Consider the following 20,640-nt stretch of genomic DNA (forward strand, 5'->3'; position numbering starts at 1 on the left):
GGTCAATATTGAGGGGTTTTGTTTTGTTTTGTTGTCTTCATGTAGTGCCTCATTACTAAGCTTATGGCAGGAAGATCCCAGGCAGTGTAACACACAGAGCATGTTGAGATTGGTCTCATGCCATTGCCCGCCTTGCTGTAAGCAGCTCTCCCAAGCCTGTGACTGAAGATCAGCCAAAATGTCTTCCAAAAAACTCCACCTCTTCCCCATTGAGCCTGCAAGAATTCAGGAAATGTTCGGCTTTCAACTAGGAAATGAAACACTAGATTACTCTTTCCCAAACTTTGTATGTTCACAAGTTTCATTTACATTCTTAAGAAATTATGATCCCGTGGAATACCATTGCTTGCTTCCTCTGGTCTCTTTATGCAGTTTTGACCACTTACAGTCTACCAACAAACCTTTATTTTGAGCTTGATTTAAAAAGGAATGGACTTTAAAAATAAGAATGGCTTGTGGTTATGGAAAAAGAATAAACACATCCATAACTAACATACTGATTTATCTGTTTGCAGATATTCTAGTATAGTTCTAGGTCATAGTCACAAATGCATAGCAAAGAAAGTAAGAGCAGTGTTCTCATTATTTAAAATGACCATTTTTATAAGTCTAAAAATCAGTAATAAGCTGTGGAGTTTGCATGAAATGCAAATAGAACCTTTTCTTCATGCAAACTGAGTCAGTGTAATTAAGAAAAGGCACTGTGACTGTCTTCAAGTTTGAACTAAGCTGCAGTGCTCAGAAAAATTGGATGGAAAAAAAAGAAAAGAAAAAGGTATCACTCAAACCAGGTAACTATTAGTGACAAGACAGTCCATAGTAACACCAGAGATTACTCTGGTCTCAAAGGACTGCTTTTCATGGCTGAACCACTTCAGGATCAAACTCCTTGAATAAGATAAACAGCTACGCTACTTAAAATGTGCTTCCATGAAGTAGTTTGCTGTCCTTTAACTTTCATTGCTTTTGTGTGCATGGTTGGTAGGAGGAGGAAAGGAGGGAGGGGAAGGGAGAGAGAGAACAGATCCCCCAAGAGTGGTGTGGTTTGCTCAAAAACTCCAGACCTTGAAAATCTTTGCATACTAACATCTGAAACAGGTGGTTCTGGGCTCATTTTGTGAGCGTAAGTTGCTGTGTGTCGACCTTATGCTCCTGAGTCTTCTCAGATGTGTAGCCAGGAGGGATCTGTCTGACTGTGTGTGATTTTTATATATCTTTCAGCTAAATCACAGGTCCTAATACAAAATGCACTCAGGGACAGCACGGGGAATTGTGACACTCCCTATAGGACTTTTGCACCATAAACCAATAAATGGATTACACTGATCTGCTTAGTTTTTTCATCTGTGATCGCTAAAATGTGGATGAAGTCTTCATTTTAATATTTAATAATAATCTTCATTTAATCAGCAATCTGAGCATAATTTATTGGAAATCTCATAGACTATTGTGAATGCAGATTTTCTGTGCCAATTACTAAGGGCTGGAAATAGGTAGGTACCTAAGAAAAGAAAATGAAATTCACTTCAATGGAGTGCAGAAAACTGGAGACGTAAACAGAGGGGGGGAAAATGCAAATAGCAATAGTGGGTAAAAGCAAGGGTATTGCTTCACACTTAATGACTGACTGTGTTAAGGACCCCAGTCGTCTCCTCTGGCCAATCATTAACTGCTTGGAAATGTCCTCCTATTAGCTCTTACTGCTTAACAACAAGTTACTAATACATGTTTAACAATATTCATTATTTTTTTAACTGCCTCATAACAGCATTGGTGAGAGAACTCGAGCTAATGAAAACTGCATCTACCGAGCTTTAAGACCCAGAGCACAGTGACACAGCGGAGCTCCATTTTCTCCAGAGCAGCTGAGATGCTGACCTGCCTGCGCGTCAGCCCACAGCATTTTACCATGCTCATACATGGCCAAGCGTGTGTTTTATCAGAGGTGCCCGCTTTAGTGTATGTGACCAGGCAGAAGCAGCAGAAACCTGTTTTTTGAAACTTGAGCAGTGCAGATTTAAAGGGATGCTGACCATGCAAACTCACTTTTTTTGTTTGTAACAACAGTGGATAATAATGTTGCAAGTAAATGTCCACAAAGTTTATTGTTTGGGGGTTTTTTGTTTGTTTGTTTGTTTGTTATTGTTTTTTGGTTTGGTTTGGTTTTTTGTTTTGTTTTGGTTTGGTTTTTAATTATTATTACTATTTTTCCCAACTCTGTCCTTTCAGTCGATCGGTATCAATTCTTTGGAAACAGTTTGAATTCAGAAAAACAACTAAAACTACTGGTTTGTTATAAAAATGCATTTTTTTAAGCACAGGCTGTCATGAGTTTAAAAGTTAAGATTCCTCAAAATTATATTAACTGATTTCCAGCTGGATAAACAGAAAGGCACAAAACAAACTTGTAGGGAGTATGTGGCCACAAGCCTGCAGGTCTGGCCTAACGGTACGTTTATGTCTCACATTGACTCAGAAGACCCATAGGCAGAATTTGGCCTGTTATCTGAGGAAATGAAAGTAGACAATTTATTGCAGTTAGATCCTCAAAAACAGATTCACAATTATCAAATAACAGAATCTGTTAGTTCTGCTGCCTTGAGTAAAATAACAGATCTCCATGGAAATAGGATTACAAGAGAAACCATATTAGATTAGGGTTCACCTGGCTCAATTTCCTGTCTCTGAGAATAGCCAATACTTCAGAGGAGGGTGGCACAAATAGATTATTAAATGTACGTATTTTTTTCTCTAAATGTATAGAATTTAGCTATAAAATCATCCTGTCGTTCTACTCTTTGCTTCTTCCTTTCACTTTCCTCTTGCATATCTTTGGCCCTTTGTCTCTTGAAGTGTGATGCTTTCTGAATTTTGGGATTAATTGGGCAAGTTTTGAATGTTTGAACTATGTCTGAATCATATGGGACTGGTAAATGGTGTCTGGAGTGTAAAAACTTGGCACAGTGAATTTCTCAAGGCTTGAGATTTGCCAGCTCGCTTGAAGTGCTGTTGTGGCTACAATGCGCAACACACACACACACACAGTATTGTTATTTTGCATCTGTAGACTAGTAACTCATAAAGTCTCACAAAAACATCCTCTACAAATAAAGAGTCAATAATCTTACAATAAACTAAAAACAGGACCAATAAATAATACTATATTCTGTATACAAGATAGATGCCATCCATCTTGTATATTGAAGATCATGAACACGTTTCCTGAACATAGCAGCTAGTGCTACCTGTTAAGCCATACCTCAAAAACCTCCCTCAAAGTCCCTTTTATATCTGGGCCCTGATCTTTGGTTGTGACTGATGGTCATTAACTAATCAATATGAGGTGCCAGCCAGGACGTCAGTAACCAGCTGTATACGTTGTTTGCATTGCAAAGATCTGGTTGCCTCATCTTTGGACCACAAGTTATGCTGGGAACCAAAAACTCCCATTGCTTAGTGATCATAGGACACCAGAGCTCCAGGCATACCTCCTTCCCTCCAAGGAACAAAAGGTAGTCTGTATTTTTTACCATAATTTTTTTTTTCTTCAGTGGAAAACCAAGTGAAACAGACTGTAGCTGGATCTCTAGATATTTAAGATACACAAAAATGAGTCTTACTTTTGGGCACTGTTTGAGACCCTTTTCTTCTGGGGATTTTTTGGGGGGGGGGGGGGCAGAAGCTTTTTTCTTGTGGGCTCCTATAGCATACATCTGACCCAAAGCATATGGAAGAACTGCCCCCTGCACTTGCGTTGCAACCTTATTGACCAGTGGTTTGATACAGAACAAGGAGACCATGATGCACATACCGGGAGCTGTAGTATGACTTACTTGCCCGAGCAGCATACTGGTTAATTGTACACAGCAGGACATCTTACATGCTGCCAAAAGATGTTGTTGGAGTAGCTATAAAGTAGTAACTTGAAGAGTTAGTAACAAATCAGTATTACCTTCTGGGCTCAGACTGAGGACAAAGGGTAGCTCCTTATGGATTTTGTTTTGTTCTCCCTAAATAAAAGCTCTATCTCCAACATGGTAATGTTTTGTCTTATCAATGTATGAGTTTCTTTCTTGGTAAATAATACTTTAATGCCGTGTGTAGCTAATGTTTTAAAGATAAGTCATTAAAGAAACAAATTTTAATTCTAGATTTCCACAGACTTATTAGGATTCTAATGAATTAAAACATAATAAAAATAACCTGATTAAGGTTATTAAGAGGTTATATCATCTTTAAGCCATACCTCTCTTGAAAAAGGCTCATGAAAGGAGGAGTTGCTGTCAGCTGAGAGGTCTGCAGTTTGATTAAAAGCATGGAAAAGAGCCACAAATACTTTCCCACCTGGAAGGATAAGACAAAGATTTACTGTCACTGAATGTGCCAAAAAGTCCTTGTCTTCTGCACAGCTTAGGCTTGAGAACGTGCAATTCATTTTTTCATGTCCAGCTATGAATGAAATAAGGAGAAATTACCATGATTTCTTCAGTTGTTTGAATACTAGCAAATGTTTGTTATGAAGACTGTTAACACATCAGAAATGAGAGGCTTTTAAATTGAGAAATAGGAAGCTGGTTATTGTCTGCTAGATTTCTCCAGGATCATTGTATCATGCTGAAGCAATGGGAAATCAGTGAAAATCCACTAAACCAGGCATTCTGCTGTGCATGCAGAAAGCCAGCATCCCTTAGCAAGCTTCATAATATCTCATCCATTTATTAGAGCTCACCAAATAAACTAACAGTTATGCCAGTCCTGCAGCAGTTTTCAGGAGGCCACAGCTCCATGAACCTGAAACTTTGATGGCTGACAAGAAGTTGCTTGAAGCAGAAGTGTTATTAAGAAGCCACCTTCCCTGGAGCATCCCTGGTCCTGCTGCCATTCCCAGCTCAGCACCTCCATCTGCCCAGCGGTACCATGGGGTGGGCACGCTAGCAGGCTCTGTCCATGAGGTCCAGTATGCTGCTGAGTTTCTCATCAAACACCCTGTGCTGCAGGGACTCCTTCCTCCAAGTACTGTGCGTTGCAGACAGCCCTGACTGTGAGTTTGACAGGCGTGTACTTGCCTACGTTTATAATGAAGATGCTATTGGCAGAACCTCCATGAATTGTGGTAAGGAGATTTCTTCAGCCAAAGATTTACAAGATTTTGTAGAAAAGCCTTCTCAGCTTTTTCAGCACGCTTTTTAGATGATGCCACGATGCAGCCATTGCCAATATTCAGCTTCAGGAGAGGTTCCTGAAATATTTTCAGTCTCTGACTCTTCTCTCTTCATTTACAAATATCCTTGATAAAATACTAGAAGAACTAGGCATTTACTGGATCCCCCTGCCAAACCTCTCCTTTTCTGTTTACATGTCCTTATCTATTTTCATATTTCCTATTGCAGGCCACCAAGTGCATGAGTTATACATTGTGAAATACGGACGTTATGCATTCCCTTGGGGGAGGGAATACAAATGTAAGTTGAGTCATTTTTTTACTTCATTTTTTAACTATTTTCTTTTATGAATAATCACTGTTGTAGCAGCTCACCCTCTCCATCCCTTTACAGCTGTGACTGGCAATGTTTCCTGAAGCTGAAATGCAAGCATAGTATTCATACCTCTTCCTAAAGACTTGAAACCAGGACATGCATTCATCCCAGCATCCTAGCTATTAGTTTCACTAGAGTATCAGAGCATGTTTCAAGATGTTTTTAATGCCGCTTTTTAAATATACTTCCAAAAGGGCTAACTACCTTTTACCCACATTAATGTAAGATACGGAGGCAGGAGACAGAGAAGCTGCCATAGCAGAAGAGATGACCAGTGTGTGTGACTTAAAAGCAATATCTTATACCTTATGCATTGTAGGTAAATCATTCATAATTGTGCTTGGCCAGTTGTGTAACATCTTATCTGAAGGAGAAAAATTACTTTCTGACTCCCACAGAGTGTCATTTTATGCCCTAATGCATGAGAAAGCTCCACTGCTATTCGCTTAAAGAACTCATTTTTTTCTTCCAGTCTTCTACTTTAATCAATTGGAATTAAGTATTTTCTGGTGTGCCCAGCAGTCGAAGGGTGCACATTTACCTGGCCTTGGATCTGGCACTGTCAGTGCATTCTGTGTAATTGCAGTGCTTTATCCTGTTTATGAAAATGTTTAATGCTTTTATCTGCTGAGGGTGGCATCCAGGAATGCTACATTTATGCTTTAAACATAGACACCAAAAAGACTCAGAAATGCTAAAGATGAGAGTACGCTTTATTGTAAGCATGACAGTAGCAAGTCACAAAACTTCTTCATCTTTAGCCCTCAATAGTGGCATGCTGCTATAGCTATAGGAAAGGCTGTGCAGGGGTAGGGAGCCGTGATGTTCCAGCTGTGCTCCCGTAACTCAGATATTTACAGCTGCGATAACTAGCCCTCTTGGCTATTCTGCGTTTTAGGAAAAACAGTGAAGATAGCTGCTGTCTAGGCACCATGTCTGATTGCTATGGACTGATCACATAACATGTTTTCTTTTCGCAGCATTATTCACATGAATTACTAACTTCAGCCATGAAGCCATGCATTTGATTGCAAAACTCTGTTATCTCACATAATAAATTAGGTTTATTAAACCAAGTCTTAAAATAGCTGTCTCGTTGGAAGCTCAGTCTTAGGCTTTAAGGTCATATATTTTTACAGATTAACCCGAAAACACTGCTGGCACAAGTAATGTTGAGAATTATGTACATTTCCCTTGCTACGGGCTAAATCTTCAGTCCAGCCAAGTGTGCCTGTGAGGGATGTGTATACAGAGGTAAAGCAGAAATGCCTCACGCCCACAGCTCCTGGAGGTGCCCAGTGCCTGTGCACACTGGGAACACTTGGCTGGTGCCAAGAGAGGGGGGACATGCTCTCGTGGAGCATCCCAGGTTGTTAGTCCCTTCATGTCCCCTCTGCTGGGTGCAGGGTGTAGATAGAGAGGTCTCCTTGATCCTCAACATCTTTGAAGTGATGCAAATCTTGAATGTAACTAAGCTGTCTTTTTTCTTCCAGCTGACAGTTTTGCTCTGAACACGTCAGTCCAGAGAAATCAGTAGAAGAGAACGAAGGTGGGGACTTGTGCACATCTGAAGCTACTGTCTCTAGGTGGCCTTCAGGTCCACAGAGCCAGACCTGCACATTCACGGTAGGTGCTGGATTAGAGAGTTTTGTTTTACAAAAGAAACAAACACAAAGCATTTTAGCTAGTCTTTTAGCCACAGAGTGACATTAAATACCTCTCCACCTGCAGCCTAGTTAACATACTTAGTGTCATACCATTACGCTTCTTGTTAAGAATATTTAAAAGCCTGACAGACTCAGCACTTCTGCTTCCTCACACAGAAAAGAACTAAGAAGAAAAAAGCTGAAAGGTTTTGTTTAGTATGATGCCAAAACTCCTTAATTCTAATATCAAAGGACCAGAACCGTCGCCGTGGTGAAAGAGTTGTTCATTTTGTTCATACTGCATGTACGTAACATTTTTGCTAAGGCTACCAACAAGGTCATCTCTTTGGTTTTTGGTTTGCATTTTGTGTTAAGACCTGAATCAAGACCATTAGCTTATTTCACTCAGGCCAGCAAGGACAACTGCTTTTTGTCATTTTTTTTTTTCCTCAGGATACTGGAGTGGATAGGACACTCGAGACTTGGAGAGGTATGTAAGAAAAAAGTGAGATGCTCTCAAGAATATGCGATGTCCCATTAAATGCAGCCATTGTCGATAAAATAGCAAATGCTGAGGCTGATTTTTATGGCTTTAGGAATGTTCCTAGAAATGCCAACTCAGTATGTCTCTTTCTGAACTAAAATTAGGACTGGAATAATAAGACCGTGATTTTAGTGTTATATAATAGTGACATGACAGTGTGACAGAAAGTGACATAGTCACATAAAGAAAGCCCATTTTTTTCTAATCTACCAGAATGTGTTATGCCAACCAAACAACATATTTTAACTGAATTTCTGACAAGAAATCTCCTTGGAAAATGCTGCCAGGAAATAGCCACAGGAGAAGGACACAAGAAGGGATTAGAAGCTGTTTAAGTAAAGGAGAACAATGAAAAGAAAAAACATTATGAACCTAGAGAGAGTTAATGTATGTATATACATGTGGGTGGATTTCCAGGCTTCATAGCAGGGCTAGAAATTGGTTTATTTTTCCTGTATTTTAGTTAAGCAAAATGCATATGATACTCATAAGTAAAAAAGACAATAAAGAAAACCCAAATGTTTCAGAAAATTCAAGATCAAAAAAGCAGTAAGAAAACCAGCAAAATTTACCAAATTTAGCTGAATGGTCAGGATAATGGTTCAGTGTTGACAAATGTAACATAGGAAGGAATAATTTGAGCTACCCAAATACATCGCTGTTGTCACTCAAAAGAAGACCTGTGCCTTATACTGGATGGTTCAATGAAACTCTCTGCTCTGTATGGAGCAAGGGTCAAAAAAGCAAACAAACTGTTAGGATGCAAAAGGATTGGGAGAGAAATAATGCCAAAAATCTTATAATGTCATTAAATAAATCAGTGGTATGCCCTGACCTGGAGTACTATATTCAGTTGTGGTTATCCTGTCTCGAAAAGAATGTATCAGAAATAGATGAAGTATAGAGATGGGCAATGTAAATAATCAGAAGCATGAAAAGCCCTTCATTTCAAGACAGATTGAAAAGTTTAAAATTTTTTTAATGAGAGAGAAGATGGCTTAGATGGGCCACTAGTGATAATGGCTACACTGCATATAGGAGAGGTTATTTATTTAGAAAGGCAACAAGTTAAGAATAAGTGCAATGAAGTTAGTCATTTTTGCAATACGTAATTCTTATCTGGAACTCATTGCAACTTGGTGTCCAAGACTTCAGCTGAATGCAGATTTCAGTTAGATATGTATTTAAATAAACTTATCATCTGTGTTGCAGTCCATAGGATTTAAAAGATTTTTGAAGAGTTACAGACTACCCCAAGTGTGAATATCAGCCAAATTGTAAATGAGAGACTTAAGAAGAAACTTCTCCTGTGGACAGGTTATTTCATAAATGCTTACTACAGGGCTTCTGATGCCTCTCCCTGAAACACACCTAGTACAGGCCGCTGTCAGAGAGGATATCTGAGGAGATGGACCACTGCTCTGATCCAGTGTGTCAACTCCTATGTTGAATCAATGATATAGAGACGAAAGGTTCGATATCCCATTATCAGTCTCTTGAACCATCCAATTCTCCTCCTCTTCCCCATTCAGCTATTGATTAAATTAAATGCAGTAAGGTAAATGGGGACAGGAAAGAAATTCCTTATCTTAGCACAGCTCTTTTTCTATGTGCTTGAGTCTGCATTATAAGGAGACAGTAACCCCAAACTACTGAGCAATCTATAAACTAGATTTATTCACAACAGCCCATCCACACAAAGATGCCACTATTTGGTTATTATTTTTAATGCCATTTAACTTTTTATTATTTTTAGACATATGAGTATGCATTTGCTGCTCATTACATGCTGCAGTTCTGGGGCAAAACTAGGTACAAAGAGACTGTGAAGGACAAACCCCTACCATTCATCTGTACACATGTGCCATGCTGACTGCTGTATGTTGTGGAAAGATTCTCTGTAGATTCACCAATCTGAAGAAATAATGAGCTTAAAGCAGTGGAACCTCTGAAAACAGTTGGCAGTTAGATAATGATGGATTTGCTACAGAATCCAGAGATCTTGGTGGTGGAGGATGAATGATGCATATAATGAAAAGAAGGCTAAAGCTGATCACCTTCCCTGTTAGTATAAACACGTAAAATGCAATTCACTGTGATGATGGTGGTGGTGCATTGCATAATAAATTATGTGTCTGGATCATAAAGGCAATTTTTTATGATAGAAAAGTTTAATAGAAAATGTATGTAAATGAGCGTAACTTGCCAATTGATGCTTTTTGACTAGAGTGTTAGAGGAGAAAATAATTTCTTCTCTAGCACATTTGCAAGTTGAGCTGAAAAATGTGGGTGAGTTCCACTTTCCAATTTTGCTCACATTTTCAGACATAGAGGGATAATAGATTAGTTAAGAGCTGTGTTTTATTGCTGTAAAACTGCTCAACATTGTGCAAAATTTTTGGAAGTGCTATGAGTGAAAGCTGGTGCTGAGGAAAACGTGGCGGAAATTGCTGATTAATAGAGGAGTAGGAGACAGCTGGGTCCTGTTCAAAAATTTCCGGGGGCTTGCACGGGCTCAAACTTGAGCTTGGGGGCTAGAAGTGAAGATTGCCCCAGCAGGGAAGCTCTAATAAGCAGAAATTCAGGGTGTTTTTCTTTTTTTTTTTTTTAAATAATTTGAGTGAACTATGCTTTACAATTAAAAAAAAAGGCAAAAAACTCTCTGTGAGGAAGTTGTAATAAAGAAGTATTTTTCCGTTCACCATTGTCCATAGAGCTGTGCAAAAGATTCCAACAAAAAATTGTGATTTTTCTGAGCCTGGGTTTTACTATGGAAAAGTAAAATTCAATGAAATTTTCTGAAAGAGTTTCTAAGTAAAATTTACTCATCATATACAGCCAAAATACTGATAAAAAGTACCAAACTGACATTTTGAAACATAGCAGCTTGAATCAATGTTTTGTTTTGACATTTTGATGCAAAATGTAGATATTTTTGTGTGACATTTCCAAAGCAAGTTGGGATTTTTTTGGTAACTGTCCTGCGGAAATGTTTAATGATTCGACAAGCAAATGTCAAACTGTTAGAATTCCCATGCAACATAAATTCCATTGGCTGATCAGCTCTTATTCATGCCCTTTGAAGAAGAGTTGAGCCTATCAATATAATAGAAATCCATATTCCCACACAAGAAGTTCCAGTTCAAATTTGAGTTCTAGCAGTCTCACATAATTATCCTTTTTGGCAAATTCGGTTGAGAAACAGTGGGCGTAATATTTTGTCACATAGAGGTTTTTTTGAGGTAACACCAAATTAGAGAGAAAAAGCATAAAATTCATATTTCAAGAGGAATCTAGGAAATTATTTCATTAGCTGAAACTGGAAGCATTTTTTTTTTATTTAGTCAAATGCCATACTGCCCCCGTCTAGACACAAGGAAAAAAAATTAACACAAAAGAATTTTATCTTTGTCTCAGTGCAATGCATCATTTAGTTCTGGCTAGTGAATAGATGTCCCAAATGTGGAAGCTGTATAAGGCTCTCTTTGGCTGATACCAGACTTGTTACTAACTACCAAAGCTGAAGCACTGGTCTTCTAGAACGGCACATATGCCATTATTAAAAGGCTAGAAACCACAGCAAAACATCACATTTTTGCAGAAAAGATGGGTTGTCCACCTGAAAATGTTATGAAAGCTTTTCCTAGGAAGATTTGGGTAGTAAAGCAACCTACATCTCTAAGGAGGCGAATGGAGCAGAACATGCTGTTTAAGGCTGGGATCTCCTAGGGTCAGGAGTTAGAATTTGGTTCTGGCAATGACAGGGCCCCACGAGAAACTGGACTCTGAATCCTCAGCCATTATCAAAGGCTGCCTCTAGAAGGAATTTGATGATCAAAACAGAATCACTCTGACACAGCTTTCTGGGTTTCAATCCATCTCTTCTGTACAGTTACCTAAATTCACATAAATGAATGGAAAAAAAATTAGTCCTAAGGTGAATGTTCCTTTGGCAAAGAGAAGCAAAAATAAGCTACTTTTTCCCAGTTTTATTTTCAGATATTCTCACCAGGGCTTGAATTCTTATTTGTATCCAGATCCACAAATTGTTTATTAAAAAAAAAGATAAGAACCAATGTGAGAGAACACCAAATCTGCCAGAAATGCACTAGTAACACGAAAAGCAGTACTAGCTGTGCTCTGCTGAAATGGTTAATAACAAAAGGAAAAAAAGAAAATTAGACCCTTTATTCTAGAGAGCATACATTTATGCAAAGAGGATGTTTAGCTGGGGGTGAAGAGATGAGGACTTGGCTAGTTATGAATTTGTAGAATAATCATGTGAAAAATGATGAAGTGTTCATAGTGGTATAGTAATGACATACGTAAAGCAAATATGTTATGATTAGATCAAATTGCAAAGAGAAATGAGTAAATGTTGAGAACAATGCTGTGTTCAATGTGTAAACAACACATCTCTCTCCTTAGCTGGGGTTGTTATAAGCAAGCAAGAGTTAAAAATACAAGAGCAATTTTTAGAGGCAACCTCATGACTGGCAATCAGTGCTAATAAGATTCTTTTCCTCTTGCAAGATTCACAGAAAGCCCTCAATCCATGCCGAGCACATTCAAAGGCAAGGGACTAAGCGCTCCCCTTACAGGTTCATTATCATTCGCAGGTTATCCCAAGCCAAGTGAATCAGGAAAGCAAATGAATTAGTGAGAATTAAGGAGCCTCTGTGGTCTGAACCCTCTCCAAATCTCAGCTAAGATGAAAGGTAGATGCTGATGTCTTGTGTCCCAGGGTTTTCAGAATTGGAGCAACAGTGCCGAGCCGCTTCCTCCAGAGCCTTGCAGAAATGTGCAGGCAGTTAATGTTGCCTAACGTCTCCTGACCGTGGGTTCAGCCATGTGGGAAAAGTTTTACGAGGCTGCAAAAACCAAACCCCCTTTCACTCACAATTAATTACAGGAGAGTTGCTATAGCACCTCGCTGTCAATGAGTCCGGTGTAGGTGCACTTTCTTCTCATCTCGCTTAGTAATAATCAAAGATACTAGGGTAATGTCTTAGTACGTAATGATATCAAACAGGGTAGTTAAAAGACAGATCTATAGCACATTGAACCACTAACAGTACTGTTTCATTGGAAGCAATATCTTAAATGATAGCATTTGTACCTGACGTGAATCAGGATCTCTAGTGTTTACCTTCTCTATTTTTATTTGTCTGAAATGATGCAGTACCTGACAAGCTTTTGATCATATACTTATTTTTAATTGTTATGATACAATGATCTTCTTGGAGAAGCTATGGACTTAAAGTACAGTGGGTTGGAAAGATTTCAAAGGAAAGCAGTTTGTTTTCATTAAATACTTGTTACTGCTAATTATATTTGATCACTATAAAGAATACAGTTTAATTAAAGAAGCACGCTGTCTAGAAAAAAATATTTGATTTCCAAGGGATAACAGTATATCTTTGCATTTGTAAGTAGGGGGAAAAATGTCAATTGAAAATGTGCAAATATATTTGTGTGTGTGTGTGTGTGTGTGTGTGTATGTTTGCACATGTGTATAAATAAAACAATATTGGTTTTGGGAGACTAGAGGTTTGATAGGAAAAAAAAATGTATTCAAAAGAATTTTTCCCATTCTGATAATGGAATTATATTCAAATAGCAAGCTTGTATCTTATCAGATGCTATCTTTATGTGCGTTTCAAATTATTTAACACAAGTAATTATCTACAATAAAATAACATTTGGCAAATGACATTAACCAGTGTTTTCACAGCCTAGGTTTGTATCAACATTTTCATCAGATATATTTCTCTGCCATGATTTTTAATGTCATCTGTTTCACGAATGTGAAGAGTTCAGTATGAAATTACATGTTTTTCATAATAAACCGATGGGTTTAATTTTATTTTTTTGCAAATGATATTTTTTCAGGGCTAGTTTGAAGGAAATTAATAGAAAATGAGGGCTGATAACTCTGCGCATGTAACTGAAGTCTTGAATTCATGTGCCAGTGTACATAATTGTTCCTTTAAACAATCACGTTGGAAAATTTTCTAGTTTTTACTTCCCTTCTTCATATAATTCCTGACTCATGACCTCCTATCTACCAGTCAGGCTTGATGTGCACGACTGTATCTCATTTATAATAATCATGATCTTTACAGCGAGATCGATTAAAATATTATGGTTCTTTTAAAACCAGAATGCATATCAAACGAAGCCTCACTTAGAAAATAAAGAAAAAGCTCAGCCTTTTGCAGAGTCTCCTCGGTGTGAATAAGATGTTGTAAAAATCTCTTAATATTCAAAGACAGTTAATCATTAAAGAGGCAAATATGTTAATAAGTTTTCATCACAATTGAAAATGCTGTTAGTGGTTCTCTGGATTACACTGTTCTATATACACTACATTTAACATGGTTAGCAAAATGAGACCCTCTCCTGAAATTTTTGGGTTTTCTTGAAAATCACCACCTCCAAAATAATATGTAGTTTAAATAAAAAGCTAATAGCATTTAAAGAATTGTTTTGCTTTTAATATGCACTCTATTTTTTATAGAAAGTATTTCAGAAACTACAGAACATTTTAACCCCTTCTCTCCTTTCACATAAAAATGCTGAATGGAAAAAACCCCAACATTTTTTAAACTAAGGTTGAAAATATCTATCCGAGGCATCAACTCTAGACAATTTATTTTCCTTGTACTTTTAATTCTTTTTTTTTTTTTTTGGGGGGGGGGGGGTAGAAATCCCAGCCAATACATTGCCTGCAAAGAAAATGCTCTGAGACTTAAAGGAAAGATAAAAGTGAACTGCAGGATAGTGTTAAATTCAACAAATCTCATTCTTAATTTTTTAACATTGCAATATTGTTCATTTCCTAGTATTTTTTTTTATTTGCACTAAGCCTTGTGCATTTCTACATGGAACATATTTTTCTGTTTTTCTAAATTAGATAAAAGAAATACTTCAATGATATAATTCTCCCCACTCTATTCCTAAACCTCTGTATTGTGAAATGATTTTATTAATTGCATTTTTTAATACTGCTCTTTTTTTTAATCAGTTTCCCCTAGGTTAGCTTACGTCTTGCTTTTAGTCAATTCTGTTTATGTTATTCAAAGAATTAAAGATAGCAGATGCAGGTAAAATCCTTTTGAGAAAGACTTGAGCATACGACAGAAGAAAAAAACCCCAAAAACAATTAGAACAATTTCCCAGACAGTATCAGCCTGAAAAGCAGCGAAGCACACAATACCATCAAGTGTGTGCGTGTGTGTGTGTGTGGGAAGAGCTTCATAATACAAATATTATTTAAAATGGTGTGAAACTGCGGCAGCCTGCAGCAACAGCAACATCAGCCAGTCCTGCATCAGCGAAGCAGCGGGCCCTGCCCTTGTGCTGGCCACAAATGACCAGTGAAATCCCAAAGGCACTCTTGAATTTCTGCATTCTCATTTCATCAGCTGCAAAATATCTGTCACTCACGTCCCACACTGGGCAAAGTGACACCTGCCAGTCTCAAGAACAAGGACAAATTAATGTTCCTCCACCAACTGTGTCTCAGAATTGAGTAGCGAGCGATGGTGTGAGCAATCAACAGCTAGAGTACATTGTTAAAGTTTGCAATGCATTTCCGGGGTTTCCTTTCAGCCAAGGTAATTTGCAGCAGCTGTTGTCGTTTTATGCTGTTATTGAACATGTGTTCTGCTGATTTCCCTCCTAATGAATCTTTTAAAAATATTTGCAAAATGTGTGCAAAATTGCATTGCCGAGGTTTCGTGAAACTGCAAAACAAGGCGGCTCGATGTAAAACAATGCATGGGAGAGGCAGTGCAGCAGCTGCCAGAGGAACGTGTAATCTAGGCACTCGCCTTATCTACTCGATCTTCCTAGAAATCACTCAGAAACATTTTGGATACTCGATATAAAATCTTAAAAAAACTCAAAACAACAAAAAACATTTCTGATGTCTGTCATCATGTCACATCATGTTATGCGATATTATATCTGCTTGTGATGAGATGCAACATGACAGAATGTAATGCAATGTAACGTATCAAAAAATGTAAATAATTCACTTTTGGGGATTAGATATCTGCTGTCAATTCCTATAGCAGGAGTCTGAACTGAATTTATTGAGGCGGATGGGAGCTCAGCAAACGCCAAACTGTCCATGGTGTTTGCAAACCAGCGCACATCACAGTTCACTGCCTCTCCCAATTACTTTTGGATAGTTTGGCTCATATATGACTGTATTACAATGTTAAATGAAAGTTCTTGTGGTGCACAGTCTTGTGACTCGATCATTTTGTTAATTATCACTGCCTACAGCAATCACTTCGATGATGCCTTGCCTCGCCGTGAGTAGTGGTTTGTACATTTTTAAAACTACTCTTTGGAAATAGCTGTAGTGTTTCTTGTGGTAAAATGTAACTCACACAGTGTGAACACAAAATCGAGTAGTATGTATGACATAACTGGAAAAAACCTCAGTGCTTTGGGCCAAATAAGAGCCTGCTCAAGACAGTGCAGCCTCCTGAGGTCTCCCTGCGGCTGGAGACCTTTCTTTTGGTGGCACGGCTACTGTCAGAGAACCAGAAGGCGAGGATGAGTGTTCATTTCTATTGTATCTGTCTGTATGTTATTGACCAAAAGCACCTACATTTCAGAAGTGCACAGGCTCAGAAACCTTGTCTCACAGTGGAAGTTCAGCAGCGCTTTCTCCCGGCTCTGGAGGAGTGGGCTCGGGCACCGGCACCGGCACTGGGAGGCACGGCTGCAGGCACTGCTTGGCGGGCGCCTGAGGAGCCGGCAGGCTGTGCCGTGGAAAGTGGGCATTTGAAATGACAGCAAATGTAGCCTGACTGCTCTGGGGACAATCTGGAACAGCAGGGGGAGGGCTTTCGAGGTGTTGCACCAGGTACTGATGAATTGGGGAAATTAAAAGACCTCGGTTTGCCTTCGCGTAGCCAAGGCTAGGGGAAGGGGCTTATCACCAGCAAAGGGAGGGATGCAGAGGGCAGTACCCCGGTCCCCTGGCCCCTCTCCCACCACAGCCCGGGTCTTCCTTCTCCTCTGCCCCTACCTTCCTGCTGACTCACTTGTGGCAGCTGTGTCCAGCCTAGAATTAACCCAGTTTTGTGTCCAGTGCCCAGGAGAAAAAAATCCAAGCCAATGTATTTCGCCAGTAATTAAGGGTTAATGGATGTTTTAGAACTTACTTTTTATTTTGTTTCAACAGAAGACAAAAAGCCACATTGTCTGAAGCTTCGTCTGCAGCGCAGGCGCTCTGCAAAAATATCTCCTCACTGCAGCAACGGCTTCGCCCCCACTGCCTTTGGCCGTGTTGGGAGCTCGAGCGTAGATGAGTGAACAGCATTCTAAGTACTATGTTTATTCAATGTGCTCTAAGCAGGGTTAGATAATACGATATTTATAAAGCCGATTCTCTGTATACTCGAGGGTTGCCCACCTTGCTAGCACTGATGCCGCTGAACTGATATTAGCAGCGGTGAGGGGTGGCTGTAAATTTTGCCTCATGTAGACAAGGCTTACAAGGTAAGCAGGCAAACCCCCGGCTGCAACCGCGTGCCTAGGAATGGAACCTTTTATTTGCTGTCATAGTGATGACTTTTAATTGTCCCAATAAACAAGCTTTTAAAAAGCTTCTAAAATGTTCTCTAATAACACACTTTGGTCTTTAGCCATAGAAATGCAGAAATAATTAGAAGTGCCATTGTGTACAGTGCCTTCTGGACTGGGCTGAAGGTGAAGGAGAAAGTATCATGCTATCCTTGTCAGCTGCAAGGGTAATTACTGCTGGCTGAAATTACTCAACATTTGTTTATAAGCTCCCCAGAGCATGCTGTAAATAGATTGTCTGTTATAGTCCAATCACATTAAAACGCTGCCTCTTGCAAACTGCTACCTCCTGTTTTCTGTAAGCTAGACAGAGAAAGCCTGCTGCTCACTTATTGAGCACCAAGCACTGAAGAGCTATGTTTAATGTGATTGTTTTCATTAGCTCTTCTCTGTCTGATATTACATTTATAGTTTGCTGGGCTTGAAGACTGGCATGTTGCACTGCTTTCATTTGCTGTAGTGAGAGTGAATAGCTTTGTTTCTGGAGGCTGTATGCAACAGTTGATGGGAATTTTGGAATAGCAAAAGCATGGGAATATCTACGGACACTCGTTCTCCTCCTGGGCAATGGTGTTTTTCTATTTGCCTTTTAAATGCTCCTGCACTGGTTCCAGCAGTGGTCACATTGCCTAAATTGTCCTTTGAAGGATGAGAAGTATTTTCATAAAAGGTTAGAAGGAATGTATTTTCCTTAGCACTGAATTTCACAGTACAGCATTGTCCTGTCCATTATGACCTGAGTTGTATGAAATAGTGATGCAGCCACAGCCTGTCTGTTTGATTTGCTCTCAGCATGATTTACCACATCATATCACAACAGCCCAGGTATTTCCAATAAATATGGGGCCAAATTCATCGCTGACATATGCAGACACAATTCCATTGCTATCGATAGAGTTGCATTTGCTCCCACCAAGGTGAATCTGGCCACTAAACCGAAGATTTAGGGGAAAGATACAGAATTTTGCAAAAAAAAACCCTAACCCACAAAACCAAAAACCAAACAGACACCCCCACACTATATATTAAAAAAAATAAAGGCAGTACAGATCCATTACTGGGTATCAGGGGCAGAAATTTGTAACCCCTGTTTCATGAGTAATTCATGAGAACACACACAAAGGGTATTTCAACAGCACTCATTTTTATTTACCACTGATTATTCCCCCAAATCAGTACTGATTATATATAGAGCAAAGTGTGGACCCATTATGTCACATTTATTTGAAAAGGCTAGCAACAACAAGCTGCCTTGCATATCCCCATAGCTGGGAAGAAGTCTAGACATTAGTGAATTTAACCCGACTTTCTTAAAACACAGACACTGCCCTGGTGTAAATCCTCATGGAAGACATTGCAGCCACGACAACTTACACCAGCAACTGAGCTTCCCGGGAAATAACACAACAAAGCATCAATGTTAGTGACTGGTAGAGAATTATTAAAGGAACACAGATAATTGGAAGAAAATAAATGACCTGGGTAGAATAGCTGCTATAAAATGAAGTGCAGGCAAAATCACTGTACTGGATACCTTCCAGCCTCACATGTCCTAGGTGCCTTTCTCCCTAATTTTAAGATCTGCATAAAGCTGTTGTTCTCTGCAAACCAGTCAGGAAGGGATAAGAATTGGGGTTTGGATATCCACATTTTCTTCTAACTGGAATCATTGCCTGTGGAAAACTGTCCTTCTGGGAAAGATGCTGGAGTGCTAGAAATGATGATTCAATTGCCCATTAAGATAATTCCTGGAAGTACTACTTTCTTGAGGCTGTGTTTCCAGGAATGGCAATCACGGCATCACTGCTCTGACAGTGCGATAGGTATCTCCAGAAGTGGACTCAGCAGGTGAATATTTCCAGTTACTGCAAGTAATACCCCGCAGGTTAGATCTCGTGGTTATCTTTATTTGCAAAAGCTAACTAATGCAGCATATTGCAATCCTTTGATGATGAATTACACCAATTGTTTTGCAATAAATGGAAGCTTCTTTGCAATCCAGGTAACATTTTTTATGTTCCTATTACTGCTTTTTGTGCTATTAGAGAAGCAGTGAATCTTTAAAGAGAAACTTCCTACAGCTAAAAAAGACATTAAGGGGGAAAAAAGCTGGGAGCCATAGTGACAGGTACAACTAAGGCTGTATCCTTCGGTTCCCTGGAAACCAGTCAAACACTATCTCATCTTGCAATGGTTGTGTCTGATCCTGTGCTTCAGACATCTTCCTAATAATGGCAACTACAGAGGTGACTCTCTGCAAATAAGGGCTTACAGCAACTGGACATCCATCATATATCTCCAGAGCAACATTAGACCACCCTAATGGGTACTCCCGTCTTCATTATGATATTAATTCTCTAAATTTCCAAAGTGATTTCATTTGTAAAATGACAAAGGCTGGCTGCTCAGGAGACAAACTGTTTTCATCCCCCTCCTGCATGCTTACAAAGGCTTGCTCTCTTTAGTCTTTGGGGGAAAAGAAATTTGATAGCATCAGATCTCTTGTGATACACAAGGCTGCCTAACAGCTACACCACCTGCCAGCACTGCATGCCTGCCCATCCAGCCTGAAGATTTCTAAAGCAATGGTTGATGAGTAGAACATAGATGTTGGTTTGGGGAGGGGGGGAGGCAGGGGGAAGCTATGCAGGAAGAAAATAGAGGCTGTATAAAATACTCAGTGTGAAAGTGAGGCAGGATTGAGGGTAAGGGTGAGGTCAGAGCCAAGGCTGGAAACTGAATCAATCTGAACAAGGTTGGTTTGGTTAGATTAGGTAAAAGCATGATTTTCTCCCTGGTGTCTCAAAGCCTTTGCTGTGGCTACAAATTCACTGACAGCCAACCAAAGCAAACTTTTCACAAAGAGGCAATTCTTTGCATAGCTCCTGATCTCCAGACTCTTTAGGATTAAATAAAATAGAGATTAAATTAAAAAGGAAATCAGTAAACCTATAGCATCGCTAACGCTTGCCCCAAATAGTGACTAACTAAAGTGCCTGACTGAACAATAGTGAGGAATTAAGAGGTTCTTTTAAGGGCAGCAATAATTGTAACCTGACTGGTGAATGAATTTGGAAGCAATCGAAACAAAACAGTGTTTAATGCACTGAAAAGTGTACAAGACACCAATCTCATTAGGCTTTATCCTGCTTTAAGAGACCACCCAAATGGCATCCTGTAATTTGCCTGGTTCTGGATTTCCTTTCATTTACACTTGTTCAATCCTGTTGCTGTCCACAGTCGAGTACGTGCAGGCAGCAGTGTGAGGGGAGACTCACACTGAGAAGTCCAGTTCCTCTTCCCGGTG

The sequence above is a fragment of the Gymnogyps californianus genome, chromosome 7 (genome assembly GCF_018139145.2).
Source record: "Gymnogyps californianus isolate 813 chromosome 7, ASM1813914v2, whole genome shotgun sequence".
In the NCBI taxonomy this organism is placed as follows: Eukaryota; Metazoa; Chordata; class Aves; order Accipitriformes; family Cathartidae; genus Gymnogyps; species Gymnogyps californianus.